Source organism: Sorex fumeus, unplaced genomic scaffold, assembly GCF_029834395.1.
Source record: "Sorex fumeus unplaced genomic scaffold, SorFum_2.1 ptg000013l, whole genome shotgun sequence".
Classification (NCBI taxonomy): Eukaryota; Metazoa; Chordata; class Mammalia; order Eulipotyphla; family Soricidae; genus Sorex; species Sorex fumeus.
In genome coordinates this window covers 19675565-19686351 of record NW_026606070.1, presented here as the reverse complement: position 1 = coordinate 19686351, position 10787 = coordinate 19675565, and the positions used below count along the sequence as shown (strand labels likewise).

The following is a 10787-nucleotide window of genomic DNA, read 5'->3' as shown; positions in this document are numbered from 1 at the left end:
AAAACTGTTGCTGGAAGTTCTAAATGTACAGAACACCATCTGCCTAAATCTGCAGACATAAAGAAACTGTATTTTCCTTAGGATTCTTTTCTATCCAAAGATACCATTTTTTTAATGTACAGCAAGATTTTATTTACTTCTATTTTTAAGAGGGTGGGTTAGGAGCAGTTTGAAATTTTGTCTAATTGTCAATGAAAGATTTTAGCAAGACAGAAAAAATATGAGATAATAATTCTTGACTGTGGAATTACATGTGAAATGAATTTTTAAAAGTCTAAAAATAACTCATGATCACTGATTTATCCATTCAGGATAAAAGAGAGAAACTATTACAGCTCTTCTCTAAATGCTCCCTTGTGACCTAACAAGGAAATTAATTAGCAGGACAACACTCTGTGGCAACAACGAAGACTACAGGGGAGCCTGAATGTCAGTGGGCTGACACTGTAACCCTACTTTGTTAGCATAAACGTTTCTGCTTTAGCCAGTTTATTTCTCAGAGGTGAAATAAAGTCTTAGCTAAGCCGTAGAGAGAATCTACTTTCATTTACTAGCAAGTTTTATTCCTTGCACAGGGAATTCAAGAGCATTTCTGGATACAGTTATTTGTTTGTGGTCTGGTAATGTGTGTCATTGAAATTACTGTGAATAGATGGAATAGAGATTTCTACATATTTATACTCATGTTCTTTGCTTTATTGTCTGCACTTACCTGTGGAAAGACGTAACACAACAAAAAGGCATTTTTAAATTTGTGGTTCAAAATTCCCAATAATATTGCGTTAGCAAAACAGTACAATGTAAACTGGTGATGCCATAAATCCTTCAAAAATCAGACAAAATTATTTTTCTTTCCCTTTGGAAAAATATAATATTTTAATACCAATGTTAAAAAGTAAAAGCATTGAATCCAGGGAGATAGCTGAAAAGGTGAAACAGAAGGAGATCTTTAGATTCTCCTGCAGCTTTTTAATTTCTCAGGGGATCCATTCACCTTTCTTTAGAGAGTGCCTCAGTTTCTGCCTGGGATAGTGACTCACTTTCTTCATCTCCAAAGTGTTTATTATTGCATCTCAAAGGGAGGAGCTCTTCACTGGACTGTGTCAGAGCCAGGCAATTTCTTCTGAGTTTATTATTTCCTGAAAAAGTCATTATCATTTTCCCCACCTCATCTATTTGCCTTCAACACAATAAAAAAAATCGTAGAAGGTGAAATCAATAGTACCCACCAAGTCTGGACCTCACTCATTTTTTGTAAAGGACTGTATTTTCAAATTACTTTGAAGAGCTCGGGTCTATACAAAATTTCTGAGCACTAAGATTGAAAACTTGGACTGGAGTGATAGCACAGTGGGTAGGGTGTTTTGCCTTGTATGCGGCTGACCTGGTCGGCCCAGGTTCAATTCCTCCGCCCCTCTCAGAGAGCCTGGCAAGCCACCGAGAGTATCACACCCACACGGCAAAGCCTGGCAAGCTCCCCATGACGTATTCGATATGCCAAACACAGTAACAACAAGTTTCATGATGGAGACTTTACTGGGCCTGCTCGAGCAAATCGATGAACAATGGGAGGACAGTGCTACATGTGCTATGAGATTGAAACCAGCTCCTCCCCAATCAGAAATAGAACACTTCTATACAAGGACAAGTGTCCTTGACTTACTCCCCCATCTACCCAAAACCCTAAAGATAAAGACAAGTTCCTCACCTAGTCCTTACTTTGTTCAAGGTGTGGAGAAGATGAGGTGTGCCTGAGGATAAGCCCACAGTAGATTTTACACTTATTCTGTCAGCCACTGGCCTGCAGCCCACCTTTTCTTCCCTTTAGCTATAAAATCCTATGCTGTGACCGCAGACAGAATGTTTACTCTGAGGACATGAATCCACCATCTTCCCCCTTGCAGGCTGGTTATCAATAAAACTTTCTCTTCTGTTGTTTTCTTGTTTCTACTTGATTGACCCTCCAGTGGCAGTGAAGCTGAATCTTCAAGGTTAAAAATTAATCTAATAATGTGACTAATATCTTTGAAATATTTTTATGCTACATTTCCCATTCACCATTTTTTTTCTAAAGTATTATCTTGAGGGTCTACTCTTACCAATATGTTACAACCAACAACAACACAGCAAATAGTACACTGCTCACATTTTGAAGAAAGAGACTTGAGTTTGAGTACTGGCTCCAATAGTCAGCAATTAAATGACCTAGATAAACTTCCTAAACTCTCTAAACTTCAATTATTTTTTAGATGGAAAGAATAATTACTAACATAATAAGCTTTTGCAGTGGAGCAAAAATCTGACACTCCCAAACATGACTTTGTCAAGATGTGTTTCATAGAGAGGACATTGAAGGCTGTGAGGAGGTGGCTTTTGAAAAAGACAATTACACGCAAACTTCTCTCTGCAAGGCACATTCCTCACACTACCATGAAGACTGAATTTTCTTAATTCCTTTCAATAGTTTTGCCATTGTTTACTATACCTCCAACAGGTTATCCATCACAAATGACCTTTCTCTAGACAAAACTCTCTACTCTGTCTCTGTCTCTCTCTGTCTCTCTCAGTCTCTCTGTCTCTCTGTCTCTTTCTCTCTTTCTCTCTCTCTCTCCCTTCCTCCCATACCCCACCCACAGCAGTTATTTAAGTAGTGTCTGATTATGAGGGGAAATACTCTTTTTAGGTCTTACTGGGTCTTTTCCAGGTATGCAGGAGCTATGTAGGATTATTATTTTATTATTAAGCTTCTTCTTGACTTTTTCTCTAAACAATCAGTTTCTTGTTTAGTTGCTGTTCTCAAAGAATCAAGAGAGATACAGGATGATTTTCTTTGCACCATAAATTACATTAGACAAACTTGGATGGTTTATATGAGGATCATTTATAAGATCTACTATATAGTGTCTGATATTCAAGGATTGTCAAATAGTAGTAGCTGTACCTACAAAACAATTAAAAGGTTAAGTAAGATTCATGAAAATAAACATATTAGCTAGAAATTAGAAAATATATGGAAAATGAGAAAATATGCTATTATGCTTTGTAAATTTTGAATTCGTTTCCAGGTTGAAAGCAAGAAAAACACTTTTTCCTTATATTATCTAGTGAAACAAAATCTGAATATTAGAGGCTCATAAAATCTTTCTGCAACTTAAACAATCAAAGATTGTATAAATGTTTTTGTTGTTTTGATTTTAGCTTATTTTGTTTTTGAATCTCCCCCAGCAGTGCTCTGGGACTCTGCCTTGGACGTTGCTCGGGGCCGAGAAGGCCTCCTTCACACCAAACTCAAGCCATAAACAAATACGATCGGTAGCAATAGCAACAAGACAACACAGTAAAATTAATGACAGTATAAGTAATAGCAATAAAAATAGCAGTTGAAGACACTTTCAATAACTTTAGACAGTTTAACTTTGCAAACATATTTTCTTACATTTCCTGATAATCATCATTGCTTCTCTACCTTCCATTTTAACAAATAACTCCTCAGCTGTTTACTTGAGGCCAATTTCTCAAAATAGCTCTGCCAGAGTAGGCAGGTGAGATACATTTAGGGGGTTAGGTACGCAATTAGATGGGATCTCTAGTCACCACAGAATGTTGGCACAGGTAGGAAAACTGCCAGAATCAAAGCACACTGATATGTGGGATCTCAAGCTCACAAATGGCATGTGCATGCACATGTGTATGCGTGCACACACACACACACACACACACACACACACACACACACACACACACACACACACACCAAACAAAAACCCAGAATTCTCAAATATAGTGCTTGATGGGGGTTGGAGGGTGCTACCTGCTTTTAGGAGTTACCCAACCCTCTCTTCCTTCAATAAAAGTTTCTTCGAATCTAAATCCCACACATCACAGGACGTATTCCAGATATTTCCTCCGATCTTCCCTACCTTCCTTTCTTAGAACAGTGAATGAAACCTTGACAGAATCATTTTCGTAAATTATGGATTCTAATGACCTCCAACCTTCAAATTTTTACCTGTTTTTACCCTCACTTGTTCCTCCGAAGTGAGAAGAAATACTTTCAAATTTATATTCAAAGATACCACTAGATAATCTAATCCCATTTTGCCCATCTTTTCAAGGACCTTGCCCTACTTCTTATTGATATAAGTTAAATGAATAACAAACCCATTCCTGCACAGTACTGAGACAATCTCATCAAAATTTGGCTAGATATTTTTCAAACAAAGTTGTAAATGAAAACATCAACAAGGATAATACCCACTTTGTTCTTTTTTACAACAATAACCTTATTTTTTTCTTCGAGACATAAGGTAAAGTTGACTAGTTCCATGTCTGCTACTAAATCCAATATGATTAATAGCATTAAGCATCACCACTGCAGTCTACACTGGATTATTTCTCTTTCTGGAAAACATGAACAAATCGTATCCCCAATGACAGCATCCCCCTCTGGTTCTAAATGAGCTTTCATTCCATTCCTCATTAAGACCATCTGTTAGTTGCACCTTTTTAGACAATTCTTTAAATGTGTGATGTTTCCAAGGAAAAAATTCTAGGATTTTTAATTAATTAAAAATTAATTAATTAATTAAAAATCAGATTTTTTCAGGTAAAACCACCTTTATTTAGAAGAAGGTAGGGGAATTTAATCCTACCTAATTAAAATTTCTCCAGAGATTTTAAGTTGATTGGGTTAAGAGTTTGCTGTGGAATTTGATAGGTATTAAATCTGAATAATATATAACATTATTGAATTTGCGTGTCATCCTTGTGCAGGGGCCATGCTAATCTTCTCTGTATTGTTCCAATTTTAGTATATGTGCTGCAGGCTGGAGCGATAGCACAGCGGTAGGGCGTTTGCTTTGCACGCAGCCCACATGGCTGACTGGAGTTCGATTCCTCTGCCCCTCTCGGAGAGCCCGGCAAGCTACCGAGAGTATCTCATCCGCACGGCAGAGCCTGGCAAGCTCCCCATGAAGTATTCGATATGCCAAACACAGTAACTACAAAGTCTCCAATGGAGAAGTTACTGGGCCCGCTCGAGCAAATCGACGAACAACGGGAGGGCCTTTACCTTTACCTTTTAATATATAAATAGTATATAAATAATATATAAATATTTTATTCATAAAAATAATTTTTATGAATTTTAGTTCATAAAAATACAGAATCTCACATGAGCATCACTTAAAATATTTCCACAAAAATACGCAATTTGGAGACTTTGTTAAAAGCAATGATCTGTATTTAATGACAAAAATGTTCATTCAAACTATTCAAGGAAAATAGTGAAAAGTAAGTTTTAGCTTCAGAAAACTTTCTTTTGTGAATCTCTGAACATTTAAACTTTTCAATACAAAAATCACTGAGAGAATGCTTTAAATAAAATTATTTTATTGCTAATAGTCTGTTCTCTTAGAATGCATTATAAAATGATTTAAAGAACAATGAATTTGTTCTATCAAATTCTTACCAAAAATCCCAAGTGCTATTTTTTTTTATCTTTTTAGTGAGCAATTTATCTTAAAGAGGTTCTCTAATAAGATGGTAATGCAAACTGGGGGCAAAGTTTACCTAATAATTCATTGTGTTCGAGTTTTCACAAATTATAAGCAAAAGGTAATTGAAATAATGGTTCTTGAAATTTTACTATCTTTTACGATGCTATACTAAGTGGACTTTTTCAATGAAGATATGTATGTCTGATTACTTAATATTTTTGACTTGAAGTAAAACTCTAAATTTCAAATAGCATGACTACTGTATAGTATAAAGGAAAAATGACTTCTTTAATTTATGCAGTCAACCATCCTGCTAGAAAAAAACTGAACGTAAATTATATTTGCTTGCTCAACTAACTCTAGTGTGAAGTACAGGAATGGGGTGGCCAGAAGAACTTAATAGGCATAGCCAATATGCAATACTTTTTTATGTAATCACTCTTAAGACAATAGAGGACACAATTATTCCATATTCTGCAAAATAGCATAACTATTGTTCTTATTATCTTTCCATAGATTGGGAAAACAGTGGCGCAACACAGAATAGCACAAACAATTGCAAAATACAGAAATCTCAATGTTGATGAATATGCATCAAAACTTGCTTTAGCAACTGTCAGCTCACTTGTAAAGTGACAAACACTTGAACCACGTGCTAAATATCTCTTTCCCAGTTATTGATATTTAATTGGTCAAATAACTGGTCAGATAAGAATGAGAAAATGACAAGAAACATAATAAATCACCTTTCCTTTCCAATCTCTCTCGGAGAATCTCAGTATTTTTGTAAGAATAACAACTCCAGTTCTCTTAGTTTGATAATTTTGAAATAGGAAAGAGAGAGAAATTTGAGTAAAAAAACCTGCCATATCATGAATGGTTAATTCCCTTACCCAGGTGGTAAATTAACCAGTCTTCATTTTTTTTACAAACACATACTTTCTAAAGTTGTGGAGTTCACTTTTCAATGTGGATATACTTTAGGATAGAAGATGAAGAAGATGCTGGAGATTCACACTTATATGCTGGACTTGATGAGCCAGAAAAGGAGAAGGATTATGGAAATTGATCTTGTTAAAATTATTTTCAAACATAATTATCAACATATCCATCTACAAAAATCACAGTAGTATAGTCCATTGGACAAGTGGCTACATATACAAATCTTTGATTTTTATAGTTTGCCACTATACTATAGACAGAGATATAGAATTATACACATAGATCGGCAGTCAAGAGGAAATTACATGGGCTTTCGTTGTTTTAACTATAAAGTAGAAAACTAAGAACTAAATATTAATAATAAAGTTTATAAAAATTGACAAATTTTATCAAGGCCATCCTTTTCTTTTGAGAATAATTGCTAACATTTATTTAGCAAGTACACATAATTTTTTCCCCTGTTTGTCTCCATGGAAACAATAAGGGACAAAAGCCAATGCCAAACAACAAATTTCCTCAGGTAATTGCTCAATTTTCATAGCTCTCAAGCTGTTACTAGTAAATAGTTAGGTTATGTCCCCGTAGGCTATCTAACATAGATGTTTGCTAACTCATCCATTTCAAAATGACCTTAGAGAAGCTTTAGAAATCTAAAGCTATGAATACTTCCGTAGTTTTACTGACTCCTCTGTGGATGAAATAGGTTGTGAGAATTTCTTTGGCATTTTGTTACTATGGAAATAAAAATAATAGTCTTAATGATGAGGCTCATTTCCTACTTACTTTAGCAAACAGTCACCTGTAGAAATGGATGATATATTAAATCCGTATAGCATAAATGCTATACTGATTTCTTTTAGTGTGACATGATGTTAGTTTTGACAAAGTATAGGTTATGATAAAGAGAGTCCTAAAATTTACTTGGCATCCTTGCAAATAATTAATTGGGACACATTCACAAGGTTTCTTAATTTTTCTTTACTTGAGTAAAGGTCATAACTCTTAACACACCTTAGCACTGTAGCACTGCCCTCCCATTGTTCATAGATTTGCTTGAGTGTGCACCAGTAATGTCTCCGTTGTGAGACTTGTTGTTAATGTTTTTGGCATATCGAATATGTGACCAGGAGCTTGCCAGGTTTTGCCATGCGGGTGGAAAAGTCTTGGTAGCTCGCTGGGCTCTCTGAGAGGGACAGAGAAATCGAACCCTGGGTCAGCCATATGCTAAGTAAATACCCTATTCACTATGCTATCATTCAGCCCAAAACACCTTAATAAAAAATTTGTTTGCAGAGAACACATTGTAAAAACTTCTTTTTGTCTATCCTCATTTAACACTGGACTTCTAATGTGTTCCTTAAAATAACAAATATTCACTGTTTTTGTGACAAGATCATAAAGGTCTTTTCCATATAAATCAATCAATAAGTGACTTATAGATATTTTTTCATTAAGTGACATAGACCCAAATATAAGACAAACACTATTGCTTAAAATTAGTGTGTTAATTTTTTATGAGAGTACTGGAATATTTCCTTCACACTGTGAGTCATTACAAAATCTCTGGTCTCTGACTATGAATCTTGCTGAAATTTTTTGTGTAACATTATTTGCACTTAAAGAAATTACCTAGAGTAAGAAAATACTTGCTTTAACTGAAAGGTTAAAAGGGGATATTCCTTAATGTCACATAAATTTAATTCCCACACTAGGCAAATATAATCTCTTTGACTATTACTATCTAACTTGTACTAATATTATGATGAAGAAATGACCAACACCATAAGCAATGGCAATGCCATTACAGGCAGCAGACATGAGAAAAATCAGGTAGGCCTCAGGTTCAGTTTCTGGAAATGAAACAACATCAGTTTCCCAGAAATCAAACAATGTGTAACTACCCAACCACACCCCTCCTGGAAAGCTTCTTAGCTCAGCAAGTGGGGGTCAACCAATCACCATGTGTCGTTTCAGCAATGCTAGTGTCAGTCTTTTGTTAACTGTAAAGAAGAAGTAGCTGATGTAACCATATGTTATATAATGCCCTCTGAAATTAGGGTCAGGGTACTTGTCAAGGCTCCGCTGCATTGGATGAATCTTGAACCCTAGCTCCAGCTAGCAATAAAGTTCCTTTCCTTTTCCAACTATCATGTGTGGATTTGGTCTCTCCGTGACTGTGGATCTGAAACTTGGGAATAACGGAATGTATATAAATACTGCTATAATAGCAATATGTAATATATACTTTAAACACGGATTATTTTTCATTAATAAAATACAATGCATATTGTATGTATGCATTGATATAATTGATATGCATTGATATAACTGCCATTATCATGGTCACAGTCCTCCCGTTGTTCATCAATTTGCTTGAGCGGGCCCAGTAACGTCTCCATTGTGACACTTGTTACTATGTTTGGCACCTCGAATACATCACAGGGAGCTTGCCAGGCTTTGCCGTGTGGGAGAGATACTTTCAGTAGCTTGCTGGGCTCTCCGAGAGGGGCAGAGAAATCAAACTCGGGTCAAACATGTTGGCTGCATGCAAGGCAAACGCCCTACCTGCTGTGCCATCGCTCCAGCCCAACTGCCATTATAAATTGGACTAAAAATCAGAAATTTTTATAGAGCTAAACTTTGTCTTTGAGTACTTTTTTTTATTAGCCAAAGTGTTATGCTTAAGATGTTGTGGTAGTTTCTTTGCATTTAGCAATGTAAATGATTTAGCTTTAACATTTTCATTAAAGTCATAATAATACTTCAAAATCAGGATAAAATTATCACAAAAATGCAATTTATTGCTACCTTTATAGCTTTTTTCTAATGTGTTGTTTCTATTTGAGGGGGCACACAACAATGCTCAGTGCTTACTCCCGGCTCTGTGCTCAGTGATCACTCCTGGCAGAGCTTGAGGGACTATATGAAATTCCAGCAGATTTAGAACCCTGATTGGCCATGTACAAGGTAAGTGCATACGCACTATACCATCACTTCAGCTCTCTGACTAAAATTGGAATAACAATATTCAGAATGCGTGTATTCTTTAGTGTTATTTTCTTTTTCTTTTCTATATATAACCAGATCCCGGAAGAGAAGAGTGCAGTCTTCTGCCCCCGCGCCTGACTGTCCTCGCTCGCCGGGACCCCTTGGAGGGGAGCGGGTTGAGCTTTCTTCCCCGCCCCGACCATGGCTCCAGCAGCCAAAGACCTCCAGGACCAGCCACCACCATGCTGAGACCACTCTCCGCACACATGAAGGTACTGGCAGAGGGACAAAGTCACGTGGGTTCCGAGGCCGAGATCTCCAAGCCTACTCGGATTTGGGCTGAGCATCCTCCACCCAGATCCTCCAAATTCCAGTAGGCGGGGGTCACACCCACCAACTGGCCTCCTGGCGCCGTGAAATCCCATCAGCGGCCAAGACTCAGAGACTATAAAAACCAGATCCCGGAACATCTTATTATGACATCTTATTATCTCATTCCTACTTTGGACAAACTGGCAGGCTACCGAATGTAGCCTGCCCACACGGCAGAGTCTGGCAAACTCCCCTTGGTGTACCCAATATGCCAAATACCAGTAACAATGATGGGTCTCATTCTCCTAAAGAGCCTTTAATATAATCTCAGGGCTAGGATGAAGGAGACGTTACTGGGGCCTGCTTGAGGCAATCGACGAATAACAGGATGATTTGTGATTTGTGATATTTAAAAACTGTGTTCTATTATGTTCTTAATTTCCTCTCAAATTTTAAGCAACGAGGTAGCAGTTTCTTCACAGCTGTCTATTATACTAAAATTTTATCATAAATCAACATGACATTTTTTCTTTAAAAAACAAACAAGCAAACAAACAAAAAACTTGGGGCTGGAGCCATAGGACAGCATGTAGGAAGTTTGCCTTTCACATGGCCTACCTGGGTTCCATTCCTATACAGTTCTTCCAGCACCACCAGGAGTAACTCCTGCCTGCAAAGCCAGGAGTAAGCCCTGAGCATCGCTGGGTGAGACCTCAAAAGCCCCCCACCTGCAGCCACCCCACCCAAAATCTTACCATTAGCATTAACTTCTTTTCGGAAGCTATTTATCTTCAATGTCCATACCCCCAAGAGGAAATCACCAACTTTAAAATTAACTTTAACCTTTCAGGATCATTTTATGGAGCAGAGAAAGTTTCCTCATGCCTGGTACCCTGTTCTACAGCACTGGGGGGGGAGCCCCCATCTTCCCACCTCCTGGGGAAGCTGGGTGACCTTGACCTGATGAACCCAGATAGCCCGGGGGCTCAGCCAGAAGTGATTGTCAGACAGCTTCAAGGAAAGCATCAAATTCACATCACATGTGGA

The 10787-nt window shown here is 37.2% G+C and overlaps 1 non-coding gene across 1 annotated transcript; it reads right to left on the bottom strand.

The window, feature by feature from the left end:
• Positions 1-4729: 4729 nt before the first annotated feature.
• LOC130020871 (U6 spliceosomal RNA) lies at positions 4730-4841 on the bottom strand. Its single transcript, XR_008792066.1, has one exon. It is a non-coding gene; the product is annotated as a U6 spliceosomal RNA (small nuclear RNA).
• Between the last annotated feature and the right edge of the window lie 5946 nt (positions 4842-10787).